Source organism: Acomys minous (genome assembly GCF_964271855.1).
Source record: "Acomys minous genome assembly, chromosome: 6".
Lineage (NCBI taxonomy): Eukaryota > Metazoa > Chordata > Mammalia > Rodentia > Muridae > Acomys > Acomys minous.
In genome coordinates, this window is record NC_140487.1 from 75976121 (window position 1) to 75997951 (window position 21831).

A 21831-nucleotide genomic window follows, 5' to 3' on the forward strand; every position below is an offset into this window, starting at 1 on the left:
GTTGGTCCTGGGAACCAGGGTCTTGTGTGTGGGGCCACACTGCCGAGTGTGTGTGGGGCCACACTGCCGAGTGTGTGTGGGGCCACACTGCCGAGTGTGTGTGGGGCCACACTGCCGAGTGTGTGTGGGGCCATACTGCCGAGTGTGTGTGGGGCCAAACCGCCGAGTGTGTGGGGGGCCACACTGCCGAGTGTGTGAGGGGCCACACTGCCGAGTGTGTGTGGGGCCACACTGCCGAGTGTGTGTGGGGCCACACCGCCGAGTGTGTGGGGGGCCACACCGCCGAGTGTGTGTGGGGCCACACCGCCGAGTGTGTGAGGGGCCACACCGCCGAGTGTGTGTGGGGCCAAACCGCCGAGTGTGTGGGGGGCCACACTGCCGAGTGTGTGAGGGGCCACACTGCCGAGTGTGTGTGGGGCCACACTGCCGAGCGTGTGTGGGGCCAAACCGCCGAGTGTGTGGGGGGCCACACCGCCGAGTGTGTGTGGGGCCACACCGCCGAGTGTGTGAGGGGCCACACCGCCGAGTGTGTGGGGGGCCACACTGCCGAGTGTGTGTGGGGCCAAACCGCCGAGTGTGTGGGGGGCCACACCGCCGAGTGTGTGTGGGGCCACACCGCCGAGTGTGTGAGGGGCCACACCGCCGAGTGTGTGTGGGGCCACACCGCCGAGTGTGTGTGGGGCCACACCGCCGAGTGTGTGAGGGGCCACACTGCCGAGTGTGTGAGGGGCCACACCGCCGAGTGTGTGTGGGGCCACACTGCCGAGTGTGTGAGGGGCCAAACCGCCGAGTGTGTGGGGGGCCACACTGCCGAGTGTGTGTGTGGCCACACTGCCGAGTGTGTGAGGGGCCACACTGCCGAGTGTGTGTGGGGCCACACTGCCGAGTGTGTGTGGGGCCATACTGCCGAGTGTGTGGGGCCATACTGCTGAGTGTGTGGGGGGCCACACTGCCGAGTGGTGTGGGGCCATACTGCCGAGCGTGTGGGGGGCCACACTGCCGAGTGTGTGTGGGGCCAAACCGCCGAGTGTGTTATGGGGCCACACTGCCGAGTGTGTGTGGGGCCAAACCACTGAGTGTGTTATGGGGCCAAACCGCCGAGTGTGTTATGGGGCCACACTGCTGAGTGTGTGGGGGGCTATACCACTGAGTATGTATGGGGCCATACCACCGAGCAACTTCTGCAGCCTGTGGACAGATCTGAATCATCTCCTTCAGCATCCTCTCCCTTAGGGCCTGGTGGACCATAACTTATCAGCGGAGGGCTGGATCTAGCTCTAGGGTTGTAGACAACCCCTCATCTTTCTTTTCAATAACCAGAGACCCAAGAAATCGTAAAAAAAAAAACATGGCATCACAGAACAGCTTCATATCTGTGAACTAACACCGAAGGTTCCCCACTTTGGACAGCTGTGGCCAGTCACGTGCTTCACAGAACAAGGAGCCCCACAAAGGAAGAAGTTAACTCTAGCCTTGAAAAATCCTTTTATCCTCCACGATTTTCATGCCTTTAAATTTGTCACCTGAATGTGATATTAACATAATCGTCTGCATTTTCTGCTAATGAATGCACCTGCTTCTAAGACTTTATTTTAGCAGTTTTAATGAGCTCTTCAAAAGAGTTTGCCTGGACTCACCGCACTGCAGAGAAAAAGCAGCTGTAAGCAACTAACACTGCATTCAGAATTCGAGTCAAGGCTCTGTGAAGTTGTTAAACTTCTACCCATCTGTCTGCAAGGAGAGGAAAGAAGCTGAGCTGCAGCTACCGCAAACTGGGAAAAGCACTAGTGAAAGTGGGCCTGACCAGAGACGCCATGTATGCTTGGCCAGAAGGTGTAGGTCTCAGGCAATTCTCTGACTCCCAGCCTTCTCATCTGTATACTGGTCTACTTGTTGTAATGTTTACGTGTCTCTTGTAATAAGCACTCAACAATGTTAGATTTCCATATAACTGTAATGCTTATTCTTAAGGAGATGTGATATAACAAAGGGCCACATATGGTTAGAATTCACGGATGTGAAATATCCAGACTGGGAACCACTGAGAAAGTAAATTGGTGCTGGCCAGGTTCCGGAAGGAGGGAGCCAGCATCAGGCAGTATAGCTGCTTAATGGGTACAAGGCGTCCCTTTGGGAGTGATAAAAAAATGTTTGGGAGCTGGATACCAGGGGGAAGTTGTGCAGTGTCACAAAGACACTGTAGGCCTCTAACAGTTGCCTTTAAAATGGTGAGTTCTGTTCTGTGAATTTCACCTGAAGCATGAAACAGAAGCACTCCTTTGAATTAAAAAAAATGTGACTTTAAATGGATCAAGCCAATTGTTTGACTGACTGCAGGGCCTAGGCGAGTTCTTAGGTGAATAATGACTCATCAAGCAAGCGAAGGAACCCAATCTGCTCTCCTGTACGGAGACATAGGGATGGCCCTTTCCATGCCGAGCCATACTTTGCTTTGGAGTGAAAATATCTCAAGAAAGCTATCAACCAATCTGCAGATGTTCAAATCCCCAAGCAATCCTGAAAGCCACAGAGAACTTTTAAACGACTCTGTGGGTGCTAGCATAGCAGGATGAGATAGGATCCTCCATGAATCAAACCTGCCTCACAGGTACTACTCTCTGACCTCGGTCACATTTGCATGACTGTCATCTCCCTCCGCCTTGCCTTCCTGCGCGCACAGGGTCCTCTGTGTCACTTTCATTTGAAAAGGAAGGACTAACAAACTACCCCCGAAACCCTGCTGAATGAAAAGTGAAAACTAGGACGAGTGTTGCTTTTTAAAAAGCACAGAGCAGACACATCACAGATCACAAGGTAGAAAAATCCTAGATTAATGATGCTACCCTCCCTCCCCTCTCTCCCCCTCCCTGTGCCTTCTTCCTCTCTCTCTCCCTCTCAGGTGAGGTATCTGTTAAGTAAATCTCCAATCCCTTTTAATTTTTCTTTTAGTAATAGTGAACAACGGTGGCACTAACTGCTTCTCCGACTCCTGTCTTCAGAGGCTTATGCTTTATAGTATTCCCTTAGTGTTAGGAGCTGGTACCCTGGCTATTCACCCACACCCCTCACTGCTGGAGAGCCATTCAGGAAGCAGGCTCGGCTTAGGAATCATCACCAGCTTAAAGTGGTTTTCTCTGGAAAGGTCCTGATCTCTAGAATTCTCCAAGCCAAGCCTCCTGGCAATGCTGTGCATCCCTTCAGTCTAAAAGAGCCCCTTTACCCAGGCTGGCATGGAACATCTATCTCTCCAGAGGACTTTGAGTTCCATTCCGAGACCTCGGCTTTGTAACCTGAGCTCACCTCCAGCCACCCTCTGGCAGTGTTCAGCCACCACTGGGGCACTGGCTGCATGCTGACGAAGGTCTTGCCGTGCCGCACACCGTGGTCCTCAGAAAGGGCAGCATCAGCATCACCTCTACGACCAGCATCCATTGTTGATGCGGGCTAGTCCCACCCTCAGCCTAAGCTCACATTTAGGTTCAGGATGTGTTCAGGGATCGACTGGAGGTTGCTTCTGTGGGCAACATGACTCACCATGTCGGGCTCCCAAGTTATATCCATGTACTTTCCACTTGAAGGTTCTACATAGATTTCCCTGCAGTGCTGCTGGGCAAGCGAGCTCTGATTTGGATGAGTTCCCACCCAGTGGGCCTCATGACGATGGTTGTTCTAAGCTTTGAGTAGTCACAGGGTTATATAGTGCAGGCTCCTGCTAGGCAAGCTATGCCCACCCCCTAGGTCATCCTGCCCTCCTGTTTCCACAGATCTAGCAGTACCATGTTCATAAATTGCTGTTAAAGAAGGAAATTACCAGAAAGGGACAAAAAAAAAAATAATGTCTATAAACCTGCATAGTTTAGAGCTAAAGAATATGTTAAAATTTTCCATTGTGGAAATTTCCCAGCTACTGGGCTCTTTAGATTTTTTTTTTCTTCAGAGCCTGCAAGCAAAGAATGGAAATTTCCAAGCACAGCAGCATCAAGAGCTGCTGACTGTCTGGCTCAGCCGGGGTCATCTGCCTCTCTAAGACATCAAGGAATGCCAAGGTAGGACTGAGAGAACACACACGGGCTTCCTCTGCAGGCAGGAGGGAAGATCTGTGTGCTGCGAAGAGCTGGCAGGAGGGGAGGGGCCGCAGAGGTGACACCCTTGCTCCTGCCCCCCTGAACAGGAATTTATCCCACTTGATGCCTTTCTAGGGGCAGCTGGCTGGCTGGCAGGATTTGTGGGTTTTTAAAAAGACATTCCTAAGGAGGGTGGGAGACACAGAAACATGAAAGGAATAAATATTTGTTGGGGTCTAACTTTGAAAGCACTCTACCTGGTGGACATATCATTCAATCATCATGTGACTTGCCCAAGTAAATCAGTCAATCAATCTCCCTCTCTCTCTCTCTCCCCCCCCCCCTCTGACGCGGTGTCTCACGTAGCCCAGGCTGGCCTTGAACCTCTGATCCTCCTTCCTCCACCTCCCAAGTGCTGGGATTACAGGCATGTGCCATTGTGCCCAGCGTGCACTTCTGAGTTGACAGTCTTCAGCTGGACCTCCTGAGACAACCTCACTTCCCACCCCCATAAACTAAGCCATCCACAAATTACCCCAGCAGGTTCTGTCCCCACCTCAGCAATATCAACGGCCCTGTTCCTTTCCGCTGTAGCTACGTAAAAATACATTGTCATTCACAGCTGGTCCTGCCGCCTGAGTCAACAGGCGTCTAATAGTTCCCGGGGCCCCTGCATGTTCCTGCCACCCACGGACGCTGTTCCTACAGAAGTCTTAATGGCAGCAGCTCCATGGAAGATGGTGTCACAGCGTCAGCTTCCTGCAGATGCCCAAGGACCCCAAAGTGGCTTTGGAACACAGAACGAATATTCTCAAACCAAAGCCTTGTGGGTTTTTTTTTTGGTGTGTGTGTATTTGTCTGTTTTTGTTTTTCACCTTTCAGGACATTCTTAAGAAACAGGTGCTACCTATGAGGTCTGTCTGCCTCCATCCCATGGTAGCAGGGAAAGAACTGCCATGGGAGGGGGGGGCTTCTGATACCCTTTGCTGGTCTTTATGCCAAACATTGTTTATTGAAACAAGTTTGGTAACAGTGAAGGATTTCTGCCAAGAAACTTGAAACAGTATGACAAGGCGGCTCCTGCCTGCAGTCTCTTGCTTACACTTGGTAGACTGAAACGGGAGGACTGGCACAGTGTGAATCTACCTACTGGAGCTCCACGGTGACACCCTGTCTGACAAACTGAAGAGGAAAATGGGTTAGGGAGGTGGCGCTGCTGGAAAGAAGTTTGCTGTGCAAACCTCAGGACCTGGGATTGGATGTCAGGTACTCTTGTAAAGTCAGGCATGCTGGCATGCATCTGTAATCCCAGTGGTGGGCAGAGAGAGACAGGGGGATGCCTAGAGTTCACCGGCCAGTGAGTCTGTCTGACCAAACTGGTGAGTTGCAGGATCAGAAACAACCTGTCTCAGAAAACAAGGTAGAGAGTGACTGTGGAAGACGTCCGATGATGTTTACCTCTGACCTTCCTACACATGCACGTGTACCCCAATATGAGAGAGAGACAGAGACAGAGACAGAGAGACCAACACAGAGAGACACAGAGACAGAGACACAGCGACAGGACAGAGAGAGACACAGAGGCAGAGACAGGCAGACAGGCAAGCACATGAGAAAGAAAGAGAGCATCGAATGGGAAAAGCCATCAAACGGTTAGTGAGTAAAGCAGCTGTCCCATGTCTGTTGGTTCAGGCACAGTATACATAGAGACATAAGTGGCCAATTTTAGTGCCACCTGGCTAACAGTAACAGGCCTGGAGCGATGAACAAAAGTATTTACTGAGGGTCTGCTTAGACCCGGGTGCCAAAGGCTGTTCGGTTCAATCGCTGCTTGCGTCTGTGCTAATGATTTGCTTCATACCTTTAACGAGTTAAAAATCGAGCCTTGGTTCCCTCGTGAAGTTCATCAGGTGGCATTTGGCTGTGGGTCTGGGTCTCATATGACAAGCCTCACTCTACTCCTCCTCGGCATGTGTCATGTGCTGGAGGATAATAGTCCCCCTCAGTTGAAGACACTGATGATTCATAGCTGTGGGTGGGGCTGAACAGGCATGTATGATGAATACATCTTTCCACTTGAGACCACAGAGATGACTTTTAAAAAAATCCGTGGTTGGAATGCATGCTGCTTTAGATTATGACTGATCGCATGTGATTTCAAGCCTTCCAGTCTCCCCGCTGTCCGCAGTGTCACTTTGCAGCGGCTCTAATCAAGAACTGGGGCCGATTTCCAGACCCTTCCCATCCAGGCTTGGCTTTTTGCCTCTCTCTGGGTACCAGAATGTGCCAGAAGCAACCGTGCCGAACACAGGCTGAGCCTCAGGTGTGTACTTCCACTTTCTCTCTCGTACCTGCCGCTGCTGGCTGAGTGTAGGCCAACCCGTGGGAGGACAAGCAATCGTGTACCGCAGGGATGAAATGTCCCAGCGGATGGCATCGTAGGCCACCCAGTCCCAGGCAGCGCACTGGGTTTAGCCCTTAGACCTTTCATCTAAAGCAATGTCTTACCTACAAAAGCACTGCGACCCAAGCAGCTTCATTGTAATTCATCTCCATCACTTTCGGGGGGGGGGGGGACAACTGGGTTTACTTCCAGTAGAAGAAGATAAGAAGAGGCTGAGGATGGTGGCTTAGTAGAGAGAACTCCTGCCCTAGCATGCACAAGGTCCACGATCGGAACCCCAGCTGGTCATGCTGGTACATGCCTGTAATCTCAGCACTTGGGAGGAAGACCAAAAGTCAAGGTTATCTTTGGTTACATAGGATATTTGAGACCAGCCTGGGCTACGTGAAACCCTGACCCTGTCTCAATTTTTGAAAAAAGAAAGGAAAAAAAAAAAAAGAGTTGACACAGTATTGAGACGCCACTGATTACACACTACAGGAAACAATTAAAAGCCCCTAAGGTACTTCCTCCTCAACGGTTGTTTGGTTAATGCTACAGGCCAGATTGATCAAGCAATGCTCCATCCCCCAGCCTCCGACCACCAATACTCATTTAACAAACACACGCTGTACGTCTCAGTAAGGACGGGGCACCACTCGTACTTTGCTGTACGACTCAGTAAGGACGGGGCACCACTCGTACTTTGCCTGCCTGGAGTATTGTGCTGTTTCACGCCTCCCTAACTCGGCACACAATGTCCCTTCTGCCTGGAACACTCTCAGCCCTCTTCTCTTACCAGCTAACGCCTACTCGCCCATCAGAGCTGAGCTCAAGGATACTGCCTCTTGGAAGATTTCCCCAGGAGCACCTCCACCTCCTGGCCCTCAACCTCCGGCCACACGCTCAGTCTCAGCATCCATTCTGCCAGCCCAACACTTAAAGCAGAAACTGCTTCCACGGCACTAGCCACTTACTGTGTGCCGACACTGCTCTACAGCATCATCTGACTGAAAATTTCCACGTCCTCGTGCCGTGACTTTCCTCAAGGCAGGCGTACATTCCAAAGTGCTCACGCTGAGTCCTTCCCACCTATTGAACAAACAAGATGCACAGTGGTTTACCACAGAGACTGTGTACCCACCCACCGCGGCCACCTGCTGCATCCTCTCACCCTGGCAGTGTCCGGAACAGACTTTCAGTGGGCAGCTTTGCGGATGAAAAGAGCGAACACTTAACACAGCGTAGAACACACCTCACACTGTGTTCTCAGCTCTCCACGTGGCCCAAATCAGTCAGTAAGTTTCTGAGGTACTTGTTACAATCATCATGATGTCAGGAACAGAAGGTATCAAGGATTCTCTGGTAGCTTTCCCAAGGTTGCCCAGCTAGTGTGGGACGGAGCTAGGTCCAGAGGAGGAAAGGGAAGCTGGAGTGACTCAGCATAAATCCATTTCCATCCTCAAAGAGGAAGTCAGAGAATGAAACTTTGAGGACGTGAGTGGGGGGGGGGGGCGGTGGCTGGACGCTTGGACTTCAATCAATAGGCTTGCATCACACAGGTACTCAAGTGCTCAGTGTAGATAGGTGGGTGGCACTGATGGTACCCCGAAAAGTTTTTCAGTTATCACGTTTACTCAGCGTGGTGCCTAGCAGCCCACACTTGCATTAGGAGGCTGTTTCAGGCCTCCCCAACAGCAGACAGGATCTTACGGTATAACCCCTAGGCTGGCCCACTTCACCACTAAGCCTCTGGAAGACAATTACTTGGAACTGTCTATGAGGCTGCTAGACCTGGCTAGGCACGGGCACTTTTTGTACAAACATAATAGCCAGCTGCTTGCTAAAGCTTTGGCAGGCCCCACAGTGCCTTCCAGGCAGTGCACCTCTCAGTGAGGCAAAGGCAGGGACACACAGTGACTGGACCACAGCTGTCTCGGCACAGGCCTGCTCGGCTGAAAAGACAAAGAACAGATACTTGGAATGGAAGTTTGCATCTGAGACAAATACGCGCTTGGGAAATGTTAAGCCCGAATACAGGAACATTGGGAAATAAAAAAGGCCAGTTTCTGAAGACCCTCCATGGCCACGGTCCCTTATCCATACCAAACAAGTCCATCTTCCGCTCCTCAGACATATCCAACCATACACTGTGGGCTGTATGTGTCCAAGGCAGCTACAGCTGTGCCTACAACATCTGTACATGCCAGCATCGTATTGCAGCTCCAAGTGGTTGGGGCAGCCCTGCAAGTAGACATCCCCTAAAACAAGACCCTTTCTAATGGTTTAAAGGGCTGAGCCGTGGTCACGATGGCCTCCCGTAGGCTTCTAGTACACAGTGTGAAGCAAAACAGAGGGCAGTAAGAACTCCAAAATAATCTGGGTGCTCCCATGAACCTGCACAGGACTGTGCCCAGTGGCTTTCCTCCTGGTGAGGAAATTCTCTGCAAGAAAGTGATGGCCTGGCTGGAAAACTTCAAAACATCCATCTGATTCACATTCCTTTTCAGGGCACAGGGTAGAATTTATATCACTTTACCTTCCAATTAAAATAACCCAACTGTCGTGTTTACAGCCTATGTTATTGCAGATTCCAGGTTAACAATGAAAAGTCTTCCGCTTGTTCCATTGACAAACATCTTTCCAACTGACCATAATAAGCTCCTCGAAGGTCAAGACCATCATCTTACTCCTTTGGACTCCTCTGCACAGACAATATGGCACAGTACTTGGTGGAGGTCAGAGTGACAGAGGACAACTGGAGGACCTCAACTCTCCCCCGATCCCTACCATCCTCCCCCCCCTCCTTCCCGCTCCAGCTCTGTGGAGGTCTTCAGAAGCACTTAAGTCTACGATGCAATTCCCTCATCTTTAGATCCCTCTCTGGCCTCCCTGCTTGTTGGGAAGATCAAATAAGATAATGCATGTGAAAGTATTGTGTAATCCAAGAGCTGCCACGGACTGAAATGTAAGGAACCCTCCGAGAGGCACTTAGTAAATATCTGATTGATTTTTAATGATAACGTATTGTCTTCCCTCTTCTCCACAACCAGCCCCTTTAAGGATTTTGTTTCCTGGAATTTAATTTTATTTGAGTAGTAAAGCCACTTCCCATCTTCCTGATAGGGTGTGTTTCACCCCATAGTCACCTCAAGTTTGATTGTAATCTTAGCAAACAGAGCATGCTAGTCATGTCAATCACCCAGGACGCATGGGAACAAATGCGTTCACTTCTATTTCAGAACCTCTCTAGTGCTGCTATCAAACCCCTTAAGTTGTCCCCTGAGGAGGGACTGCGCATGCTTTCGCGTTGTGGCACACTCCGTGGACACAGGAGTTCTAGGCCTGTATCGTGGCTCGGTCAGTCCAGGCAGCGGAGAAAAGGGGAACCAAGGTGCCTTATATGAGAAATTACGGTAGCACGACGACAGCGTCTCTTAGAACAAGTCATTCATTTATAGTATTTGTGCTATATTTATTCTTGGCCATGACAGCGTTCTATATGATACATTAGAAGTCTTTCAAACATGGATCTAAAGTGCTTTTAGAAAATATTAAGTGTAGTTTCTAGATTCTTGCTCTCTTAAGTAGAAAACCAACAACGACAACAACAACAACAAAAGAGACAAAAGGAAATAAATATGTTGTGCATTCCAGGGGTGAGTTTTCTCCTAGTTCCCCATCTAGTTCTCTGGAACCAAATAACATGAAAGTCAAAATATCTAGATTTATCTTAGTTACCTAATTAATTAGTTAATTTCTTTGAGACAGGGTTTCTCTGTGTAGCCTTGGCTGTCCTAGACTCTTGTAGACCAGGCTGGCCTCGAACTCACCTGCCTCTGCCTCCCTGAGTGCTGGGACTAAAGCTGTGCGCCATCACGCCCAGCTTCTAGATTTTATAAAACAGCTAAAGGACCATGACTTGTCATTAAGTGTAGGAATCCCTCACGGAAATAGCTCTATGCAGATTTTCAGATCTACTCTCTTCCAAGTTAAACCAGGATATGAGCTGTTGGGTTTGTGTACAGGTGTGAAGTGTGCTGTTAAAGTACTGAACTCAGGCCAGCTTTGATAGTACTGATGAATTTACTTACGAAGCCCCTTCTAGGGCTGCCTTCCAGAGGAATCAATCAATCTAAAGCACTTGCTTGCATTAAATATACCTGAAGATAGAAAAATACAATAAATAAACAAAAGCCCCAAACTCTTCACCGAACACTCAGCATCTGTAAACACAAAGGCAGCCCTGGGAGCCTCTGCTTTTGTTTGAGATGGTTTTACTCTGCGGCTCTGGCTGGCCTGGAACTCCCTATGTAGACCAAGCTGGTCTTCAACATGCATTGATCCGCCGTGCTATGTGCCTCTAGAGTGCTGGGCTTACAGGCACACACCACGTCTATCCTTTGTCCTTAGCACCAGAAAGAGAAGCTTGTGTGTGCTAAGCATATACTCCCAGGTCTTGAAGCTTTGGTTTTTAGCAGATATTTGTAGTAGCCATATACTATGTAGAAATACGTTTTAATGGTCAAACCTGATAGCAAGCATATACTACTTTATTTTTCTCTAATTCTATTTTTTCCCCCATTTTTCTGAGACAGGGTTTCTCTGTGTAGCCTTGGCTATCCTGGACTCACTTTGTAGACCAGGCTGGCCTCGAACTTACAGAGATCCGCCTGCCTCTGCCTCCCAAGTGCTGGGATTAAAGGTGTGCGGCACCACCGCCCAGCTCTAATTCTATTTTCAACAGACCTTTTCCTTCTGAGACTCAAAGCTTTCCCACTTCTCCTGAGGCTGTTAGGAAGCCAAGTTCCTCTCACAGTCAGGCCAGAAGGAAAATACCTAAGAGGAGACATGGTGGCTTTAACATTCACTGATTTATTAATTGTTCTCTTCTTATGGCACATGGCGATGACGTTGGTGTTGGGAAGGCTGTTGTTTCCATAAAACATAAAAATGGTTCCTGGTCCTTCTGTCCCAGCGACTTCTGGGGAGTGGCAAATACTATGGAGGTGGGGGGTGGGGGTCACACTGAATTCTCAATAGCAAACAAAGAGTGCACCAGAAGCAGATATCATAAACCAAGCATTTCAAGGCGGAGAGCCTCTGTGCACACAGGTTATTTACTTACTTCATATGTATTGTTAAATGTTTTCTCAGAGTGCAGTTTGCCATACAGAATTATCATTTCAAGACTTACCAAAGTCTGTACCAGGTTACAGTCAGATCATAGTTACATGAGATCTCAAATCACTTAAGAAAAATAAGCTTTATTTTGGCTTTAATAAAACTTGAGTTTCTCCTTTTCTTTTGTCCCTGTGGTAGAAACCAGCAGCTTTCCTATCTAACTGGGAACACTTGAGGCATTTGGTTAATTTTAGGATCCTTGATTGCTGTTGGGAACAAGTGTCCTGCCGTGGCAAGATGTGGAAGGTGTGTTGGCAACCAGACAAGAGACAAAAGGCTTCTTTCACAAGCAACACGCTCACAGAAATGTAGAAAGCAAAAAAAAAAGACAAGCGATTTCATGGAGTAATATAAAGCTACATTTCATATGCAGGTTCCTGAAAGAGCCGAAGTCTTCCCATCACACAAGCCGCTCACGGAAGGTTCTCAGTCGCTTAAAGAACAAATGCAAGAGCAGCTAGATTGCTCAGTGGGTGAAGATGCTCACTGCCAGGCCTGATGACCGAGGTCCATCCCTGGGACTCAGACGGCCAAAGAAAAGAACTGACCTGATTCCCACACGTTGTCTTCTGATTGCTACACATTCATCCACATTTGGACAACACACACATGTATACACACACACACACACACACACACACACACACACACTCACACACACACACACACACAGAGTCTACTGAGGATATGGTAGAGGTTTGGATGTGAAATGTCATGTGTTTTAACACTTGTACCCAGCTGGTCATGGTATTTTGGGAGGCTGTGGACTTTTTAGGTGGCAAGTCCTTGTGGGAGGATACAGACAAGAAGAAATGGGCCTGTGGGGGGTGACAACTCATCATGGTGTCATGCTGGTCCATCCTCTCTGCCTCCGTTTTGCTGCCGCTATGTGACCAGCCTACACACACTCCTACCTCTGTAAACTCTCCCATGCTGGCCCTGCCCTGATGGACTGGGAACTATAACCCAGATTAAAGCTCTCCTCAGTCAGGTTGCTCTTGTTAAGTATATTCTCATGGCTGCAGGAAACACTAATACAGGTAGCAAGCCACAAGCTGTCCTACCCATGGCTTCACCCTTCCTGATAACTGATTTGCATTCAGTAGAGAAAGCCAAGCCCGAGGATAAGTGTTCCTTCTTATTCACTCCCTGGTGGGCACTGTGTTTTGGTTTGGTTGGGTTTGTGTTTTTGTTTGTTTGTTTGTTTGTTTGAGACAAAGTCTCACACTATAGCCCAAGGCCTTGAACTCTTATCAGTTCTCGCACCTCGGCATTCACAGTTCTGGGGTTACAGCTAATGGTTCCCTGGGAGCTTTGGAATTCTGGGACAGAAGCATAACTTCCTCCTCCACGAAGTTGACCTGGAAAGGAACCTAAGCCGGGTCACACAGGGGTCATGTGCAGCTCTGTGTAAGAGCATGATTCTAATTCATGCATCTTCACATGTGACCTTTGTGAGCAGAAAATTGCATGTATAATCTGTGTTTACTTGTAACTTTCTGGTTATATACTGCTTATATCTGTGGATTCAAGTTACTGAAGTGAATAAAAAAAAAAACCTAGGCCATGTTGATTGGTTGGTTAAACATGTGTTTGGAATGTTAACATAAATAAATAAATAAATAAATAAATAAATAAATAAATAGTGTGAGTGAGGTAGGCGTGTTCATAGTGTCTGTGAAGTGCATCAATAGCATTGAGGACAATGGACTTCTGCAATTACCAAACGCCTCCAATGGCCTTATATGCCACTGATGAAGAACTAAATCCCATTTGCTCCTTAGCATACTGATGGCGAACCTCAGAGACAATGGTACATGGTTAGATTGCTTATTCAAGACCAAAACCAAGCCAAACCAAATCAAACCAAACCAACCAACAAACAAACAAATGAAAAGCCTCTAATGGGAAACTTTCTGTTTTAAAGAAAATACCTGGGGAAATAAATGATCATATCAACAAACCTAAAGAAGGGAAGAGAGAAACAGCAATATCTAAAACTTAATAAATGTAAGATGGAAGGAACACGAATAAATATACATTGGAATGAGTTTCCCTTTAAAAAAGATCTGCAAGACTGAGCTTTAAAAAAAAGTGAAATATATATAAAGAAATTATCTCAAGAAAAGAAAGAAAATACATGACTGGGGAGATGTATGCCAAGCCAATCCAAAAGCCAAAGTGTCATTATTAATGTAAAATTCAAGGCCACACATGCTTAACAGGAACAAATGATGGAGGTTCAAGGTAGAGCCTGCTGGAGGGCACACCATACACCAAACGTGCCTGCCTCGGCTTCATTTGAGGTGCGTTCAGATTTAAGAATAATAGCTCCTCCATTTTCCTTCCTTGTTTCTCACTGCAGTGCTGAGGACTGAACAGAGGGCCTTGTGGGTGCTGGCAAACTCTCCACCCTGAGCTAAGAAGAAGTCCAGTCTTCAGCTTCAATTTGAGGTGAGGGACGTAGTGGGCAGGGCCTGCTGAGGCAGCCGTGAGTTGGAAGTCGCCGATGAATAGTCCTCATTTTTCTCTTCCTGTCTGGAACACACATGTGGGAGCCGCAGCTGTATGCACCATGACTTAGAAAATGCGTGCTGTATACGAAAGGCGGCAGGATCAGGAGACAGAAAACCGCACCTCAGATAACCATGGAGCCACCAAACCAGCCCTGGGCAGCCTAGCCCCAGATATCTTTCATTTTCAGGAAAATGCATTTCTATTTATTAAGGCACCATTCTTTGATTACTTTTTATAGGTATGGGAGCCTAGTTCCAGTGGAATAAATGCAAACATGAAAAGGTGTTAACAATCATGAGCTCTTTGCACTACAAAGGACAAAATTAAAAAGGAAAATCAAAAGGCAGGGAGTATGCGATGACACCGAAAATCACAATGGTAAGCTTTGATGTACTCTTTTCAGAACTCCCTAGAATGCGCCATGAAAAAACATACAAGGATGGCCAGGACTATAGACTCAATGCTCATTATCTGCATGAAGATATGAATATATGTTTCTAATGACTAAACAACATATAAGCCACATTTTTATATGCAAATATGAAATGTGCAACCTTGTAAGGAATGTTTACAAAAATCAATATATACTTGGTTGGGTGGGGAGGGGGGGGGATGAGGGAGAATAATGTGGTACACGGAGTAGGAGAAAAGGCAAAGTTGTCCAGTCTTTCTGTGCTTCCTATCTTTAAGTTATTGAGGGAAATTATCAATATAATCATCACAAACTTTATCTTTTATCATGTTTCCCACAGCCTAGGGTTGTTCAGCTTGATGCTGGCGTGGCCCGTTGCTAGCTCTCGGCAGAAGAGCCAGGCCGTCAGTTGGCTGTCAGCGCTCTACACTGAGCGCGGGGGGGGGGGGGGGGGGGGGGGGGCGTGACACAGGCTCTACCACAGAGCTCAAGAGCACCGAAAGAGTGTTAAATGGATGGATTGTTAGTCCCGGGAAAAGGAACAAGCGCCATGCTTCCCGTTCTCCTTCACTGGGGACAACAGCTAGCTGTTTCTGCTGGCTGGCGCGGTCACTGCACGGGACACTACTGAAGGAACCCTGATGAAGAGGAATGAATGTGGCCAGTGAATTTTTTTGACACAGCCCCAGCTATGTTTTTGCTCACTGCTGGCAAGCTAACATGAGGGAAACAATCGAAAGTAAAAAAAAAAAAAAAAAGTTAGGAAGAAGGCTTGAAGGACAAAAAGTCTTTATAGCCCCACTCAGATAGAAACTTGTTATACCAGGATAGGCCTTCTTAGTTTAGCTGTTGGTTAGAAGGAGAAAATTCTACTAACAAAATAGTGAAGTATTTAAAACACTCAAAAACTAGACAGAGCATCTACAGTCTCAGCTAGTTGGGAGGCTAAGGCAAGAAAATCCCTGGAGTCCAGGAGTCAAGGTTACACTGCACAATCCAGTGAGACCCTGTCTCAAAAGCCACTTCGATGACCACCAACAATAACAGGTAAAGACAAGGTAATCATGACATAGACAAATCCTCTATTTTATAATAATGTGAATCTATTACGAATCCTATACATTCCCTGTATATCTTAATCATTTATCTCATATAATTAAATAATAAACATGTTATAAATATTTAGTTCCTTGATAGAATTAAGTATAATAAAAATATCAATTATATTAACAAAATAAGCTCTGCCCCAGAACTCAGAGGACAAGCACACATGAACTGACGACAGGAAGTCCCTCAGCTCATTTTTAGGTCACTAACCAGGCAGAAACTGACTGATGTCATCTAGGGATGAATGGGGTGTTTGTTCCATTGCTTCTGGGGACCTGGAGCTAGTGCGGCCTCCTCACAGGAAGCCTGTGCTTTGCAGAGAGTTGTATGCTCTGTATCAAGCATGTGGAATACAAATAGATGACCTGCAGGGTGTGGTGGCGCACGCTTTAATCCCAGCACTTGGGAGGTAGAGCAGGCAGATAACTGTGAGTTCAAGGCCAGCCTGATCTACAAAGAGAGTCCAGGACAGACAAGGCCACACAAAGAAACCCTGGGGGTGTGGGGAGGACGATGACAACAACAACAAAAAACAAATAGATGACCTAAAGACACGGGGTTATTGTGGGGGTTTTTTTGGGGGGGGAGGGGGTTTCAAAATCCTATCCAGCCATTCTTAATTTTTCTTTGCATTACCTAAAGATATCTTAAGGTATCTCTTCTAATTTTTTAAAAAATAAGATTGCAACTCAATTCCCTCACACTGGTTTCTGCATTTATAAGGACCCTTTCCAGATGGGTAGTGCTAGTGCACACCTTTAATCCTAGTACTCAGGAGGCACAGGCAGGTAGATCCTCTGTGAGTTCAAAGCCAGCCTGGTCTACAGAGCAAGTTCCAGGATAGCCAGGGCTATTACACTCAGTCTGGGGGCAGGGGAAGGAAAGAAGGAAGGGAGGGAGGAAGGAAGGAAGGAAGGAAGGAAGGAAGGAAAGAAGGAAGGAAGGAAGGAAAAAGATCCTTTCCTAAGTCATACCTGTAATCCCAGTATTGGGTTGCTGAGGCAGGAGGATTGAGTTCAAGGCCAGCCAGGGCTACATAGCAAAATTCTTTCTTTAAAAAAAGAAAAGAAAAGAAAGAAGGAAGAAACAAGAAAGAGGTGGGCAGAGGAAGAGGGAGGAAGGGAAGGAGGGTAAATAAAGAAAAAAATAGTTTTCCTCTGGTGTTTGATGAAATTTGTGTCATTTACGGAAAAGTTACATAGCAAGAGAGCATCAGACACAAGAAAAAACCTTTCTCCCTCTTACACAGGCTGGACCCCCTCAAACTCTTTTACACACACACACACACACACACACACACACACACACACACACAAGCATACAAGGCAAGCAAAGTAGTAGACTACTTCCTCTAGAATTTACACTTACCAGGGAGAGAGACAGGATGGAGAAGAGAGACAGAGACTGAGAGTGAGAAGGGATGGAGAACAGGCCGCCTGGGATGAATTATTCTGGAAACAGACTGTTCTTCAATAGCCCTATGGATGGGCATTCTCTCTTTTACTCAACTTGGCTGGTAGTAGTGTTCATGGGACTGAATTTTCAAGTCTTATCAAGTTCGTGATGAGATGTATGCTTTGAGGCAGGGTCATGCTATGTAACCCAGATTGGCTTTTAAGCTCAACATCCTCCTGGCTGTCCCTCCCACATACTAGGAGTCCAGGTGTGCACTACATACTTATTTTTTGTTCTGCTTTTGAGTATGTAAGTGTGTGATTATCCACGTTTGGGGGGACGCACATATATATACACCTGCATGTGGAAGGCCAAGGCTGACACTGACAATGGAAGCCTTGACCGTCCTCCACTTATTCATGGAGCCAGAGTCTCTCTGTTGAACTCAGGGCTCATCAATATGTCTTGCCTAGCCAGTCAGCTTGTTCTGGGAATCCCCTTTCTCTGCCTTCCAGGGATCTGGGATTAGACTGGGCTAGTATGCCCAACCAGCACTTACATGGGTGCAGGGGACTGACTCCCAGTCTTTAGGCTTGCCCAGCACACATTTTATCCGCTGAGCCATCTCCCCAGATCCATACCCAATTGTCTGCTTGTTTTGGAGTATTGGGAATCTAAACCAGGATCTTGTTATAGATCAAAATTTCTTCCTCTGAATTGACCCCCCAGGTCTAAACTGCATGAAAATTATTATAAAATACATGTAAGGATGGTGCTTACTGTGAAGAATGTCTTCAAAAGATAGCTGCATGTGTCAAACCAGGTGGAGCACAGACTCATCTTGCATCCTGTCACCTCCCAGCACACAGGGGTCCACACAGCTCCTGCTGTCCTTGTACCATTGTGGGAAGAGACACCACGAAGGACTTTTAACTGATGAAAAAGAACAGAGAGGAAAAGAATGGGCGTGCAACCTATGGAGTCAGCAATAGAAACATTTTCATCTTTTTGTTGTTGTTGTTGTTCCTATTTGTTTTCCTGTCACCAACCAAGGAAACTCAAGCTCTGTCCATTAAGAATTTCACCCATCAGAGGCAGGCGGACGCCTGTGAATTCAAAGCCAGCTTAGTCTATACAGTAAGTTCCAGGCCAAGCAGGAATACATGGTGAGACCCGAGTCATTTTCTTCTGCCTCCCTGCAAAAGTGCAGGCAGCTTGGGGTGGGAGGGCAGAAAACGTGAGCTGACAGGGAAACTGAGGGCTAAAAATCCTTCCCATTACCCCAGTCCTCCCGATGCCAGCTTCTACTCGAATACCATTTCTGGTGACAGGATCACTTCAGAAGTTAAAGTCCACGTTCTCCCAGGCCCCTCTCAGCCCTAGGACTCTCTGAGGTCCCCTCTTAATTCATCAGTCAAAAAGGAAGCTACCTCACCCAGAATCCGGCCACGGGAAAGGATCAGCCAGATAGACTGCCTTCCCCTCACATAGGATACTGTCACCTGCCAGGTACTCCCCATCCCAAGGGAGCTGCAGAATTTTGTTCCACTGTCTGTTGTACAAACATGTCTGTGTGTATGTACCAAATACAACGTATATGCATATAGTGTTTGTAATGTGCTGTGATTACAAGCACAAGCTTAAGAAAGCGATTTGTCAAGCCATCCGAGACAAGAATAAATGACACATTATGGATTGTCATTTTAAAATCAAGTCATCATTATTGAACTTTTAAAAAAAGGTTTATTTATTTATTAAGTATACAGTATTCTGCCCAAATGTATGCCTACACACCAGAAGAAGGGACCAGATCTCATTATAGATGGCTGTGGGCCACCATGTGGTTGCTGGGAATTGAACTCAGGACCTTTGGAAGAACAGACAGTGCTCTTAACCTCTGAGCCATCTCTCCAGCCCTCTTTACTGAACTTTTAAAACTTGACTCAGTCTCTTCTCAAATACTGGGGATCAAAGTTCTCTCTTACATTTCAATCACTCATCAGAGATGTCAAATAATTCATAAAGATTTGTGGAGAGATTAGTACTAAGGCTATAGCACCAGTGGCTGTCCCCCCAGTGCATCTGAGAACATTTCTGGTTTTTCATTTTCGTTTTAGTTGGCTGACAAGTACAGCCGTGGTTTCATGCCGCAGTCTCTGTAGGGGACATCGCCGTGGCCTTCCATGTGGCACAAGCTGGGTACATTTGCTTCTTATTATCTCATTTGCTGGCACTTCAGGATTCCTGCTAATAAACTGGCACTTGTGCAGCCAGAGAGTCATTCCTGACAAGGCTCCACGGCTCATCATCGTCAGAGACAAAAGACTCAGGTTTCCCGTTCTCTCCAGCTCCAAGCTTCCGCACTGCCCGGCCCCTGCTCTCTTGGTTGGTCCCTCTTTTCTGTTGCTCATTGATCCATCAGCTCTGGGCACAGATGCCTCAAGGCACTTTCTGCAGCTGTTCTACCCTGAAATAGTCCCCTTCTTTCACAGACACAAACCCAAGCCTTAACTATTTTAATAAACATCTTGTTTGTTTTCATTATACTAAATTAGGAACGAGTACACCCTCCTCTCTGGGAAAAGGTTCAAACAACACAGAAATATATGTACAGTAACAATTGAAAGTTTAAAAAAAAACGGGTGGTGGTGGCGCACACCTTTAATCCCAGCACTTGGGAGGCAGAGGCAGGTGAATCTCTGTGAGTTCAAGGCCAGTCTGGTCTACAAAGTTAGTCCAGGACAGCCAAGGCTACACAGAGAAACCCTGTCTTAAAAACAAACAAACAAACAAAAAACAAAAACAACAAAAACCAAAAGATAAAAAAGTAAAATAAAATAAAGTAAAGTAAAACAAACAACCAAACAAAAAAACCACCATCAACAACAAAACCCTGGAAGTCACTATGAATTCTAACCCTCCTTCCCTTCTACCATCAACTATCGGCTACACCCCCGGCACACAGACGCTCACACGTACACACGAATATTCATACAAGCACGTGCATACCTGCTGTGGTTTCAATGGTTTCACCAAAGTCCACAGATTAGAACCTTTAGCCCAGCATGGCTGTGTGGAGAAAGAGCCTTAGAGGAAGCGATTTAGGTCCTAACCTGCTGAGCAGATCAATGGACTTCTCCCAGGAACCAGTGAGGTCTCAGGGCCTTGGGTCCACCTCCACCGCAGTGGGCTGTCAGAGGACCAAATCTGGCTCTCTTCCTCCCAGCCTACCGCCTTTTCAACAACTATAGGCGACATCACAAGGCCCTGTGCTCTTGGCCTTCCCAAAGAATTGCAAGTCAAACATCCAGGGGCTGATAAGACACATATTTCTGTGTTAGTTGAATCTTTTCTTTTTAAACTGCCTAGCCTGTGGTGTTCTGTTATGGCAACAGTTAAATTACGAAGACGTCTTTCCTCATAAATTGCCAAGCAGCCCTCAAACTTTTCCTCTAATAAATAATATACTATACCAAGTCCTACATGCACCTGCTAGTTTGTTTTTAGGCAGCAGACTGCATACATGCAGGACTCCGGGCAGCTTCCTGTGCCTCGGGTCCTGTCTCAGATGTCCTCTCTGCCCTGAGGCGGACATCATCACCTTGCCTTCTATTTCAAACACTTGTATCTATGGCTCTCTGTTGGTTTCTGATTTGTCCCTGTATGATTCTTGGGCTACGTTAATTTCTATTTAACGTGGGGGTGTCTTGTCACTGGAATACAAAGTATCTTTGAGGGCAGAGATATTGTCTTGATCATCTGTGATGTTTAGGATTGTGTTATGCACAAAGTCGGTATTTGATAGGGTTTTACTCAATAACCAAAGTTCAGGTTCCTGTTTTCCTGATCTATGGCAGGAAAACTCCACTCAACTATAGGGAGAGGTTCAAATGAACTGTCGTAAAATGCTGCGACTTCATAGGCTTGCCATAAAGCAGGCCAACTCTTCTCCCTGGTGGGTGGAGTCCTACAGACCAGACAAACAGAACAGCGACCCCCCCACCCCAACGTCAGAGACCCCCATGCAGTGCTGTCCTCTGACCCCTGGCCACTCAGACCAAGGACAGCGTCACAGCTGAGCTCTCAGGGCCACCTTAGAAGGCTCAGAGGCTGGGTGAGAAGAGAGAGTTGTGAAGGAAGTTCAAACTAACCAGGGAAACACACTGCCTCGGACCTTTTAGGGTTCCAAAATTTCACCTCACAAAACCAAGTCTCCCGTGGAATTAATCACGGGCCTATCAGCAACCGCAGCAATCGCCTTTCATCTTTCCATTCACATAAAGCGGAGACTTGAACTTGCCGCTTCTGTACAAAAAAATGTCACGCTCCCGGCATGACAGGAGGATGGAAAGGTCGCCGAGACAGACTTTGTGTTTTCCTCAGGTGTGTTTCCTAATCTGTGTGTGCTTCCTTCTTTTTCTTTCCTCTGCATCTGAGTTTATGTTCCTGTATGTGGAGCCAGGGGTCAACGCCATTCACCATTTGCTTTCTTACTTGTGACAGAGTCCATCACTGGGCCAGATGTCACCAGGTAGACTAAGCTGGCTGGCCCATGAGCTACAGAGCCTCTGCTGTCGCCACCTCCCCGGTGCTGGGATTCCAACTGCCTGCCACCATGAGTGGCTTTTTCCCATGGGTTCTTGGGATGGAACACAGGGTGAGGCAAGCATTTTATCAACTGGTCTGTCCCCTTAACCCTACGCCTCTGCCTTGTAGGCTAGCTTCAGTTCTGAGTGTACCTTACTTGTGTCTGAGCATGCCCAGTGTAT

General features: G+C 47.3%; 1 protein-coding gene across 13 annotated transcripts in view; it reads right to left on the reverse strand.

Moving 5' to 3' along the window:
* Window positions 1-21831, reverse strand: part of LOC311600101 (uncharacterized protein) — a 170813-nt gene that overhangs the window by 96620 nt on the left and 52362 nt on the right. For 11 of the 13 annotated variants that reach the window (XR_014780132.1, XR_014780133.1, XR_014780134.1 and 8 more), the window contains exons 2-3: window positions 17843-17995; window positions 7425-7539 (exon numbers count right to left, since the gene is read on the reverse strand). The gene's annotated coding sequence lies outside the window, so the exon portion shown is untranslated. Of the gene's footprint in view, window positions 1-3534; window positions 3618-7424; window positions 7540-7621; window positions 7852-17842; window positions 17996-21831 lie in introns of those variants that run through there. The other 2 variants (XM_084786402.1, XM_084786403.1) reach the window with 2 other exon arrangements.